This window comes from Eubalaena glacialis, chromosome 5, assembly GCF_028564815.1.
Source record: "Eubalaena glacialis isolate mEubGla1 chromosome 5, mEubGla1.1.hap2.+ XY, whole genome shotgun sequence".
In the NCBI taxonomy this organism is placed as follows: Eukaryota; Metazoa; Chordata; class Mammalia; order Artiodactyla; family Balaenidae; genus Eubalaena; species Eubalaena glacialis.
This window is the reverse complement of record NC_083720.1, coordinates 66,517,340-66,530,909: the sequence shown is the minus strand read 5'-3', so window position 1 is coordinate 66,530,909 and position 13,570 is coordinate 66,517,340. Positions and strand designations below refer to the sequence as shown.

The window sequence follows — 13,570 nt, the reverse complement described above, 5'->3', positions numbered from 1 at the left end:
TCTCATTGTGGCTTTAACTTGCATTTCCCTAATAACTAACGTTGACCATCACTTATGTGCTTATTGGCATTCGTATATCTTCTTTGAAGAAATGTCTATTCAGATCCTTTGCCCATTTTTAAATTTAAGGGTTACTTGTCTACATTACTGAGCTTTAAGAGTTCCTTATATTTCTGGATACAAGTCCTTTATCAAATATAAAATATTTTCTCCCAGTCTGTGGGTTGTCTTTTTCACTTTCTTGATGGTGTGCTTCGAAGCATATTTTTTATCTTGATGAATTTATTTATTTGTCATTTACACTTTTGGTGTCCTATCTAAGAAACCATTGCCTAAACCAAGGTCACAAAGATATGTGCCATGCTTTCTTCTAAGAATTTTGTAGTTTTAGCTCTTACATTTAGGTCTTCAATCCATTTTGAGTTAATTTTTGTATATGGTGTAAGACAGGGGTCCAAGTTAATTCTTTTGCATGTGGATATCCAGATGTCCCATCACCATTGGTTGAAAATACTATTCTTTCCCCATTGAATGGTCTTGGTACCCTTGCTGAAAATCAACCGACCATGAGAATAAGAGTTTACTGCTTGACTCTCAGTTCTATTTCATTCATCTATATGTCTATTCTTATGCCAGTATCACACTGTCCTGATTATTGTGCTTTGCAGTAAGTCTTAAAATTAGGAAATGTGAGTCATCCAACTTTGTTCTCCTTTTCCAAGACTGTTTTGCAATTCCGGGCCCCTTGCATTTTACATGTGAAATTTAGAGTCAGCTCGTCAATTTCTGCAAAGTCAGACAGTACACTGACAGGTACTGCATTGAATCAGTAGATCATAAGTCAAATCAGGTCACTCCTTTGCTTTAAAACCCCCAATAGCTCTGCATCTCATGCAGAGTAAAAGCCCAGGTTCTTAAAATGGCCTAGTTACAATCCTAAACAGTCTGGTTCCCTAATAACTCTCTCTAATCATTTCTTGCTACTCTCCCTCTTGCTCTTTCTTAAACTCACCCAGTACTCTCCTGCTTCACTGCCCTTACACTTGATTCATAGCCAGAAATGCACTCCTCCCCACCCCCCAGATATGTATCTGACTTGCTTTTTACAAGACTTTACTCATGGCACCTTTGTAGTGAGGCTTTCCCTAACCACCCAGTGTAAAATCGTGCGCACACAAAGAGTTCTCTCCATCTCCCTTTCATTATTTTTTGCTTCAAAGCAGTTATCACTCTATAATTTAGATGTTTATTTTGTTTAATGCCTGTATACCCTGACACTAAAAGTAAGCTCTTTGAAAAAAAATGTTTTTGTCAATTCTGTTCACTCCTGCATTGCCATCACTAAACTAAACGATAGTAAATATCAAAATTAAATACCAATACTAAAACAATGTCTAACACATAGTAAGCACTCAATAAATTTCGTCTGATGAATAAAGGATTAAGGCAGGGAAAAAGAACCAAGAACAAGAAAGCAATAGGTACAGACGTCTAAGAAGAAACAGAAATACTCAATAAACATTAAAAAGTTTAACCCCATTAATAAAACCAAATTAAAAGAGATAATATAGGATTAAAACATTTTTATATTGCCTATTAAATAAAACATAATTTAAAAAAATGACAATAGCCAGTGTTAGCAAGGCTAGAGTAAAATAAAAATTCTTATACATTGTCATGAGTGTAAACTGGTATAACCTTTCTGAAAAGCAAAATGGCACTGACTATGTCAAGAAATTTTAGGTTACTTATATTTTTTGACCCATTTTTTTGATTCTACTTCTAGGAACTCATCATAAAAAATAATCACAGATTTACATAAATATTTATATAGAGATGTTCAAAATACTGTAACTTTTTACAAAGAAAAATGGAAAACAACTAAATATTTGGTGAGAAAGAAATGATAAAAAACTTTCTGATGATGGTAAGTACAATGTATTAAATACTTAACATATGCCAGCTAGAATGTTAAGATCATGATTTTACATAATTCTTAAAACAGTAATTAATATTATGCCTATTTCACAAGTAAGAAAACTAAGGACTAGAAAAAGTAAGTTATCAGGCTTAAGGCTCTTAAGTAGCAAAACTGGGATCTGAACCCAGGTTTGCTAGACTCTACTAGATACAATATCCCTGTAGATTCATAAGATGGAATTTTATACAGCCATTAAAGACTATATTTTGGATAATATTAACTAGAATTTTTTTAAAAACTATGTTAAAAAAGAAAGCAAGACACAAAACTGAATATAATTTATACAGACACCTAAATGGGACTGGACTATATTAGATTGGAAAGGAAATCCTGGGTAATGGTAACTTTATTTTTAACTACTAATTTTTATCTACTTTTTATAAACTACTTGTTGCATTTTCCAAATAATCTACAATATATACATTCTTTCATCATCATGGGAAAAAACAACCACTATTATCAATTAAAGCTGAATCTTGGACTTCCCTATACACTTCCTCCAGCTTGCAAACTATATATCCTTCCACCCCTTTTTTTATTGTGTCTACCTATATGGAAAAGGATCTAAACATATAGGCAGTTTAAGTAACTGACCGGTATAGGGAAGAAACTCTTAAGTATAGAAACATACATAGCTGACACTACCTCCCAATCGCTCTGTAGATCCAGTTTACTTCAATCCTATTTATTCACTTAAGTAATGTTCACACTTAACCTTTAACACGTGATCTTATATATCTTCATTTTTCCATAAAGAAGGCCTCATTAATGCACTAGTTTAAACAAGCTTGTGTAGCTTCTTCATATACATACCTGACCTAAATATTCTAAAAGGATATGGGAAATTAGGATGGGTAAGAAGGTTTGATATACTATGGAGAAATGTGAAAGGGCTGGTTCTCAAATGAAGAACCTAAAAACAAATAATATAAATTGTTATTAATAGTGATACCATGAATATATATATAAATTTCATATACACATTTTCTAAGCTCTTCTACCTCTATTATTCAGTTTTAACCTGAGAGAAGCTAACCAATACATACTTGCTCACAGATTATCATTAAAATATTTCAGCATGATAAGCAGAGGTCTTATTAACTCTAGTTCTTTTTTTTTTTTTAACAGATAAGGATATATGTCCTTTTAACCATTAAAAAAAAATTCAGGGTGAACATGAAGTCTATAAATAGTAGTAGAAGTGAACATGAACTCTAACAGTGGTATGGTAATGGTCAGCACTGCCATTAAAGTGGATACACCAATAAACACCACTTCAGGAAAAAACTTTCCTACTAAAAACTACATCATCAACACAGTCCTAACACTTAAAAATTTTCCTGTATCATTTTATGAATAAATCTGTTACATGCGTATATTATAAGGGCTAGTAATTTTAAAGAACTTACCTTTATGGAAAAATATCTAGAAATAAATTTCTATAACGGTCAAGAAAGACATTCTATTTAATACTCAATATCAACCATCTAGAAATAACAGGCCTAAGAAAACTGATACTAACAATCAAATATATCAATAGTATTTTAGCTCTTTAAAACCACCATAAAAGGAACGAAAACAAAAATCATCTCTCTATAAGGAACATATAGGGAAGTTAGAAGACTCAAACATGGCACAATCCCAGACAAGATCAGAAAACATCTCTCTCAGAAACAATTGCTACCAAGAACCAATACAATCAATCTTTACTGGGGATTAAGTTACCTACAAGATGATTTTAAGTCTACTGCTTGATAAGCTGAAGGTAGATACTAAATCTCATCAAGGTACCAAAGGGTGTGTCACTAAAAAAGACAGTATTTATAGAAAATGTAACCAAATTAAGGTAACCAATAATCTTAAAATGCATCCATCATAAGATTATAAGTAATAACTGAAGACATACTAACTATTGATAAAGAATGGTTAAATAAATTATGGCCAAAAAAAAAAAAAAAAATCATGCTTTGGAATACTATGCAGCTATGAAAAAGTTGAAAGTATAATGTAGAAACCAGAAAGATCTCTGAGACATATTCTTAAGGGGAAAAGCCAGTTGCTGAGCCATATACAGCTTTGGGCCAAAGAATGGCAGAAAGTGTATTTCTCTACAATTCTTCAACATTTTCTATATTCCTTCATTACTTACTACCAGTACTCATCTTCCTTAGATATTTTAGATTCTCACATTGTTGGTTTTACTGACACATTTTCATCTGTATGTGTTTATTTCCCCAATTAGCCATGTTCCTTGAGAACACAGATTATGATACATACTACTCCAATTTGGGATTTAGTCATAGTCCCATCCATAAAATAGGTGCACAAAATATATTTGTGGATGGCTAAAATATGTAAAATATGAAGGAGTGAGAAGTGGTATTTTAGAAGCAAAGACACCAAAACACACATTAAATGGGAAAACCACAATACAGTTCTTTAGACTTCTTGGGTCAGCATGTTTTATGCAACCACAAGCTCTTTGAGAAATTCTAGTAACAAAATATGTGATTACATTTTCCTTCTTATGAGAGATTTCTTTAATCACTCAAATATGTAAATAAAAGCTTGAAAACCTATGTGTAAAGTATACTCACATTAGACTTTAATAAACTTACCATCTGTCTATCACTGATGCTATCAATGTGCTTATTAAGGCCACAGTTGACACCTGCAAACTCTACAGCTCTTCCTGTTATCCAACATAATGTCTTCTTACTATTAAAAAAATGTAAATTATGATATATTATATACATTTGTAACAAAAGCAAATTTATATCAAACAGTAATCCCAAATGAAATCAAAGTCCAAAATATATACAATATTTATAATATAGATACATATCATATTCCAAAGAGAAAACCACAAAGTAAAGAAAAAAGACCAACTTCATCCACCGCCATTAGAGGTGACTATTACACTCTGGAAATGGTTATATAAAGGGAAAGAACTAAGCATTTATTCTGCCTTTTAAGTAGAACATTATTTCAAGGCAACAAAATAGCCCTAATTGATGAGGGAAACCTTTATTGAAGGCTACTATGTAATAGGATCTAAAACTAATTACCATATCGTAAACCATAATTAAATAGCTGATCAAGAATCACCAACAATCATCAATGAAGGCTAAAATCATTAGGTGAAAGGTTGATAGAGACATACCTGGTGCCAAAGTACCATGCCACAGATTATTTGCAAGATATAAAAAGACAAACATAATTTTACAATAAAACGATCTGGTTGTCATCACCTTGGCCTGGTGATCAAACACAGCATCCAAATGGTGGGACAACTAAACATTACATGCCTGTAAGTGAAACAATATGAGTACACAGCATTGCTAAATGAACTACTCTTCCAAAAATGTTTAACCTGAATCTGAAACACCTTCAAATCTCACTCCCAGTTTATATGAAATATAGGGGATAGAGGAAAAAGTTATACTGACCATGAAGAAACTATCAGCAATACAAAATGTCAGACATTCTCAACAGAGCCAACAAATCTATATTATGGGGAGGGGGAGGGAGGGTGGTAAACGGGGTGGGTAGGTTAGAGACAGTTCTATAATTAAAAAAGACTCAAGAGACAGCCAGATACAATGGGTAGCTCTTGACTAGATTTTCTATTTTTTTTTAAGGCAATAAAAGATGTTTTTGGAACAATTAGAGAAATTTGAATATGGTACAAGTATTATATATTAGGGAATTATTGATAATTTTGCTAGGAATGATAATGGTTTTGTGGTTATATAGGAGAATATCCTTTTTCTGGAAGATATGTCAAAGATAATACATCTTATGAATTTTTAAAAGAGTAAATTTCAAGCTAAATCCTTAAATGAAATTATCAAAGTTCAAAATATATATAACATTTATAACACAAATGTATAGTACACAAAAAGAAAAAAACCCTCATTTGTCACCATTTACTTTTAAAACGGTCAGGAAATTTATATATACATAGAAATATACAAATATATAAAGCAAATGTAGCAAAATATTAGTAATCATTAAATCTAGGAGGTGGGTTTACATGAGTTCAATGTACTATTCTACTTTTCTATATATATGTCCATGTATTTTGCTAATAAAAGTTTTTAATATGTACCATGCTTCAAGTAAACTGGTTTGTTTACCTCTACAAAGTAAAAAATCCTTTTTAAATTCAAATACCAACCCTTAATTTGAAACTCTGAATTCAAATATACCAAGTTTTAATAAAAGCAGGGCACACTCCATATTTTAAAGGTTATATCTGGTTACATATGTGTTCTAAGAAAAAGAAAAATTCAATCATGTGGTAAGGGAAGGAAGAAAATGAAAGAAAAATTTTTAAAGGATAAAAATTAAGAGAAGAACCCCAAATAGCCAAAGCAACCTTGAGGGAAAAAAAAAAAAAAAAGTTTAAGTTATTGTGGGGACTTCCCTGGTGGCACAGTGGTTAAGAATCCACCTGCCAATGCAGCGGACATGGGTCCAGTCCCTGGTCTGGGAAGATCCCACATGCTGCAGAGCAACTAAGCCCGTGCGCCACAACTACTGAGCCTGCACTCTAGAGCCACGAGCCACAACTACTGAGCCCACACGCCTAGAGCCCGTGCTCTGCAACAAAAGAAAGCACCGCAATGAGAAGCCAGAGCGCCGCAACGAAGAGTAGCCTCCACTCACCGCAACTAGAGAAAGCCTGCGCACAGCAACAGAGACCCAACACAGCCAAATAAATAAATAAAGTTATTGTGTACTGTTGGTGGGAATGTAAAACGGTGCAGCTACTATGAAAAACGGTACGGAGGTTCTTCAGAAAACTAAAAATAGAATATGATCCAGCAATCCCACTTTTGTGCATACATCCAAAAGAATTGAAAACAGGATCTCCAAGAGATATTTGCACACCCATGTTCACTGCAGCATTATTCACAATAGTCAAGAGGTAGAGGCAAATTAAAAGCCCATGCAATCTCACACTTGGGGGACAGAGCCAACTTGGGCCCAGCACTGTACTGAAAGGGGTAAGGGCAGCCATTGCTAGTGCTTGTGGAGATGGTGGATAGGGAGCTGTCTTGAGCTCTGACTGGCATACCAGAACTGTCCCAGCGTGTGTCCCAGCCTGGACCAGGCACACGATACAGCTCCTCTTGCTTCAATGCTGCTCCCCATTGCCAGGCATGGGGAGAGTGCACACTTAGAGAGAACAGACCAGCTAGGACCCGACCCTCAGGATTTCTAACTCCAACACCTTGGGACCTGACAATGCCCATAATAGGGTGGTGATAGCCACTGAACATGGGAGAAGCCCCAGTTCACACCTGGCTCTGGTTCTAGCCTCTCAATCTCTAGTCCCACCTCACAGCAAGGTGATAGCTTCCAGCACACCCTGGGGGAAGATGTGACCCATACTCACATGCAGAGGACACCCCTTCAAGACTGGGATAGGTATCCTAATTTCATAGAGACAGAGTGAGTTAAACAAAATGAGAAGACAAAGGGATTTCTTTCAAATGAAAAAATAAGGAAAAAAAACCCTGGGGAAAAAAAAAACAGCCAATGAAACAGATAAATAATTTACCAGATAAAGAGTTCAATGCATTAGTAATAAGAATGCTAACTGAACTTGGAGAAAATTGAGATGAACACAGTGAGAATTTTAACAAGAAACAAGAAAATATAAAAAAGAACCAGTAAGAGCTGAAAGATACAATAACTGAAATGAAATACACACAAGGAGTTGACAGCAGACTAGCTGATACAGAAGAACATATAAGTAATGTTAAAAAAAGTTCATGCAACCTAAATGTTCATCAATAGAAAACTGGATTAAGAAAAGTGGGAAGGACTTCCCTGGTGGTCCAGTGGTTAAGAATCTGCCTTCCAATGCAGGGGACGCGGGTTCGATCCCTGGTCAGGGAACGAAGATCCCACGTGTCGCAGGGCAACTAAGTCTGCGCACCGCAACTACTGAGCCCTCACACTTTGGAGCCCGTGCGCCACAACTAAAGAGAAGCCTGCGCACCACAACTAAGACCCGATGCAGCCAAATAAATAAAGAGAAAGAAAAAGAAAGAAAAAGAAAAAAAAAGAAAGAAAATGTGGGATACACACACACACATATACATAATGAAATATTATGCAGCCTCTAAAAAGAAGGAAATCCTGTCATATGCTCTAACATAGATGAACCTTGAGGACATTATGCTAAGTGAAATATGCCAGTCTCAAAAAGACAAATAGTGTATGATTCTACTTATATGAGGTATCTAAAGTAGTCAAGTTCCATACAGATGGCCAACGGAACATCATTAATCATCAGAGAAATGCAAATTAAAACCACATGTGGGATTTCCCTGACGGTCCAGTGGTTAAGACTTCGCCTTCCAGTGCAGGGGGGGTGCGGGTTTGATTGGTCAGGGAGCTAAGGTCTCACATGCCTTGCTGCCAAAAAACCAAAACATAAGACAGAAGCAATATTGTAACAAATTTGATAAAGACTTAAAAAAGAAAAAAAGAGATGTCACCTCATACCTGTCAGAATGGCTATCATCAAAAAAAACACAGGGGTTTCCCCGGTGGTGCAGTGGTTAATAATCTGCCTGCCAATGCAGGGGACATGGGTTTGAGCCCTGGTCCAGGAAGATCTCACGTGCTGCAGAGCAGGTAAGCCCGTGTGCCACAACTACTGAGCCTGCGCTCTAGAGCCCACAAGCCATAACTACTGAGCCCGTGCACCACAACTACTGAAGCCCACACGCCTAGAGCCCGTGCTCTGCAACTGCAACAAGCCCGCGCTTCGCAACAAAGAGTAGCCCCCGCTTGCCTCAACTAGAGAAAGCCCACATGCAGCAACGAAGACCCAACACAGCCAAAAATAAATAAATAAAATAATTTTTTTTTTAATTTTAAAAAAAAGAACACAAATAACAAATGTTGGTGAGGATGTGGAAAAAAGGGAACCCTCATGAATGTAAATTGGTGCAGCCACTGTGGAAAACAGTATGGAGGTTTCTCAAAAAACTAAAATTAGAACTACCATATGACCCAGCAATTCTACTCCTGGGTATATGTGAGAAAAAATGAAAACATTTATTGGAAAAGATAGATGCACCCCAGTGGTCACAGCAGCACTATTTACAATTGCCAAGATATGGAAGTAACCTAAGTGTCCATCAACAGATGAATAGATAAAGAAGATCTACACAATGGAATACTACTCAGTCATAAAAACGAATGAAATTTTGCCATTTGCAACAACATGGATAAACTTGGAGGATATTATGCTAAGTGAAATAAGTCAGAGAAAGACAAATACTGTATGATACCACTTATATGTGAAATCTAAAAAATAAAACAAACTAATGAATATAACAAAAAGAAACAGGTTCACAGATATAGAAAACAAATCTGTGGTTACCAGTGGGGAGAGGGAAGTGGGTGAGGGGCAAGATAGGTGTAGGGAATTAAGAGGTACAAACTACTATGTATAATATAAGCTACAAGCCATATGCTAACACATATATATGGAATCTAAAAAAAGAAAATGGTCAGAAGAACCTAGGGGCAAGATGGGAATAAAGATGCAGACCTACTAGAGAATGGACTTGAGGATACGGGGAGGGGGAAGGGTAAGCTGGGACAAAGTGAGAGAGTGGCATGGACATATATACACTACCAAACGTAAAATAGATAGCTAGTTGGAAGCAGCCACATAGCACAGGGAGATCAGCTCGGTGCTTTGTGACCACCTAGAGGGGTGGGATAGGGAGGGTGGGAGGGAGGGAGGGAGATGCAAGAGGGAAGAGATATGGGGACATATGTATATGTATAACTGATTCACTTTGTTATAAAGCAGAAACTGACACACCATTGTAAAGCAATTATACTCCAATAAAGATGTTAAAAAATATATATATATATATATAAGCTACAAGGATATATTGTGCAACACAGGGACTATAGCCAATATTTTATAATAACTATAAATGGAGTATAACCTTTAAAAATGGTCAATCACTATGTTGTACACCTGAAACATATAATATTGTCCATTAACTATACCTCAATAAACAAATATAGTAGTCAAACTCTTACAAAGTAGGATGACAGATGCCAGGGGCTAGAGGTGAGGTGGGGAAGGCGGGGTTATTCAACGGGTATAGAGTTTCAGTTCTGCAAGATGAAAAAGTTCTAGAGACCTGTTGTATTAACCATGTATATACAGTAAGTCCCCCCCATACAAACCTTCAAGTTGCGAACTTCCAAAGATGCAAACGTGTGCTCGCATGTCCAATCAAGTAAGGCGTGAGTGAAATTACAGCTTGCCCTCTGTCTCCTATTGCTGAGAATCCTTCAGCTCTACCATCTCCCACCTCCTCCCCCTCCTCCAGTCAGTAACCCTTCTTGCCTGTTCACTCGATGCCAGCTGCTCCTGTATGCCAGCTGTTGTACAGTACTACTGTACTTTTCAAGGTACTGTACTGTAAGATTAAAAATGTTTACTTTTTTGTTTTTTTATGTATTATTTGTGTGAAAAGTATTATAAATCTATTATATTACAGTACTATACAGTCGATTGTGTTAGTTGGGTACCCAGGCTAACTTTGTTGGACTTATGAACACGTTCTCAGAATGGAACTTGTTCATATGTAGGGGACTTACTGTATTATTAACACTACTATACTGTTCACTTAAAAATAGTTAAGATGATATATTTTGTTATATGTTTGTTACAATTTTTAAAAAATCTATAAGGGGTTTAACTACAAAGAAAAACAAATGTAAGAGAAGGGAAAGAAAATGTTCACTCAAGAGAGGTGAAGTCAGAAATAGAACAGAAAAGAAAATCACAAATAGAAATCCCAATAAGTATAAATTTAATTACAACTACACCATCATTTATCAACTCTAGGTCTCCTGATAAAATAGATTTACTGAATCTTTATAGCTCCAGAAACTATATGCAGAATACTCTACTAGGTGTTCTGTACACTCCAATATGACTGATGGTACATAAACCATATACATGCCCTATTCAGCCACTTCTTTCCTACCAACTACCACCCTCCAAAAAGCCTCCATCCTCTCCTCCCTATCTTTAAAAATTCTAATTCTAAAAAGTTCAAATTCCTGTAGTGGAAAAACTGTTTGAAATTTGGTTTCTCAATACACCCTGAATTGATAACAATGAAGAGAATTCTTAACTCAGACTATCCAAACTCCCAGTATTTCCTAGACAGTTTCAGTTCCTTAAAATAAAAGCAGTTTACAATTTATTGTTTCAACTTCCCACTTTCTGTTGACTCCCACTTTCTGTTGACTTGTTGATCCAATGCAATCTGACGCCTACATCTACTGGTTTTTCTCTGGCTGCCCCTTCTCAGTCTCCTTCATTGATTGCTTTTCTCCTGCTCACTCTTTCAGTGTCATTGTTACCCTGGGTTCTGTTCCCAACCTTCTGCTCCACCACCTTTTTCTAGGCCCATCCAAATCCATGGCTTCAGTACCTATGACTCCAGCCAAGAATTCTCTCCCAAACTCCAATATAGTTAACTGCCTTGAGATAGGAGATAGATGGGCCCCTGGGCTAGACAGCTGGTGTTTGTCAAGTGGAGTAAAACTGAAGCTTTGTTTTCCCTAGACACTCCAAGGACAAAGTTAGTGGCAAGAGCTGAGCTTTGCTGAAGTAAAGAGATAAGATGACCGCTCCTGAGGACGACGAAAACTTCCCTGTCTGCACATGCACAGGAAGGCTCCTTGAGGGGTCAAAAAAGGGAGGGGGCGCCACCCCATAATAAGTGTGGACATACCCCCAACAGCCCTCTGCGATGGAATCCACCTTAGCAAAAAGTTGCGCACCCATGCTGGGGAGAGTCCTAGGACAGGTCAGATGTGAAAAAAGAAAAGATTATTGGCCTAAAGTAAACAAAGACCCTGAAGGACTGTCCTATATAAGTGATTTAAATCACCTCTTTACTGCGCTCCTCCTCATTAAAGAAGAGACTCATACCCTTTCTCTCCAGGTGTATATTTCTGCCTTGCTTCAGGCTTAAATAAACAAACTGTTTCTCTGTGTGCTCTCCCACTTGTTGTGTTGTGTCTCTAATAATAAAATTTGTACCGGTTTTTACAGTTTTTGCCTCCTTGAAACATTCCTGCTTTCAAACGGGGGCAAGAGCCAGGGCCTCTTTGCTTCTAGCCTCTAGCCCCTGGTGGTCTAGCAGCTAGGATTCCTGGTTTTCATCCAGGCTACCCAGATTCAACTCCTGGGCAGAGAACTAAGATCTCTCTTCAGGACTGCTCACTGCTGTCTCTCTGAGATCTGCCTGACAGACATATCCACTTGGATGTTACACAGGCACTTCAAGCCTGAGAGTTCCAGCTTAAAATGTTTCAATGACTCCACAGCTTTCAAGATCAAGTTCCAACTCCTTGGTAAACCATTCAAGGACTTCTATGATTTGGCCCCTTACCTACCCCTACCGTCCTCTTCCTCTACTCCTCCCCGGGTACTCTCTACTCCTCCTGTATCTAATTATTTGTTTCCCAAATAATTAGATAGATGGGCCCCTGGCCCATCCCACATCTCTGTGCCTCACACATGTTCTACTCAAAAGTCCCTCTACCCCATCCCACCCAACCCATATTTCTTGCCTCAATTAACTTTCTTTCAGGAAGTTTTCCACTATCCCAAAGTCTGATTTACACAGAGCTGCCACTGCATCCTAGATACACCTCTACCTTAGCACCTTTGTATTTATTTGTTTAGACTACTAGTCTATAAGCATCTCACAATGTGTTTCTATTTAGCAAACAAAAGCTTAACAAATATTTGTTATATGCCAGCACAAACCAAAAGGTCAATTTAGTTCTTTAAAATACTGGACTTACCATTTCGGTACCTGGAATACTCAGGTCCATAATACAGGGCATCTCTTTCCCATGAATAAAATATCTAGGAAAATAAATTGAAAGTCAGAAGGGTGGTTAAGATTTAGAATGGATATTCTTTGTGTCTGCCCAGAACTCCTCCTCCCCTACTCCACCAGGGGCCTGATTCCTGCTAATAGACCCCTGGCTATATAAGTAAGCACATCACATGATCTAGGCTGAACTAGGCATAGTACCTCATCCCCTCAGCTGCAGGAACTGGTCAAAGGACAGGCATGTGAGCAACTCTATCTAGATCCTCTGACATGAGTCTCTAAGTAGGTAAGCCTGTGCGCCAGGAACCAGGTCCCACTTTGTGAAGAAGCATTATCTGCAGTAGGAGAGATGGCGCCAGTGGTTAGGACTAGTGGTTAAGACTCAGCGCTTTCACTGCCAGGTCCCAGGTCAGGGAACTAAGATCCCATGTGCCGCAGGGTGCAGCCAAAAAAAAAAAAATTTATAGGAAGGATCTAACTATGGGCAAGTTCCCACCTTAGCTCCTTATGGCCATCTCTATCCATACATTTTCTGTTATATGGTTATTGAACCAGTAACTTTTCCATCCATAGGCCATTTCAAACTGTATCTCTGTTATTTGCAATCCAAAAAGTCCTAACTAATAACCTCTAACTAATATTCAGAGAAACTGAATAAGATGGAAATTATATG

At 37.1% G+C, this 13,570-nt stretch overlaps 1 protein-coding gene across 1 annotated transcript in view; it reads right to left on the bottom strand.

Annotated features, from left to right (window-relative positions):
- N4BP2 (NEDD4 binding protein 2) overlaps positions 1-13,570 on the bottom strand; it is a 109,897-nt gene that overhangs the window by 91,296 nt on the left and 5,031 nt on the right. The window contains exons 2-3 of the mRNA XM_061192192.1: positions 12,863-12,926; positions 4,600-4,699 (exon numbers count right to left, since the gene is read on the bottom strand). The gene's annotated coding sequence lies outside the window, so the exon portion shown is untranslated. The remainder of the gene's footprint in view (positions 1-4,599; positions 4,700-12,862; positions 12,927-13,570) is intronic.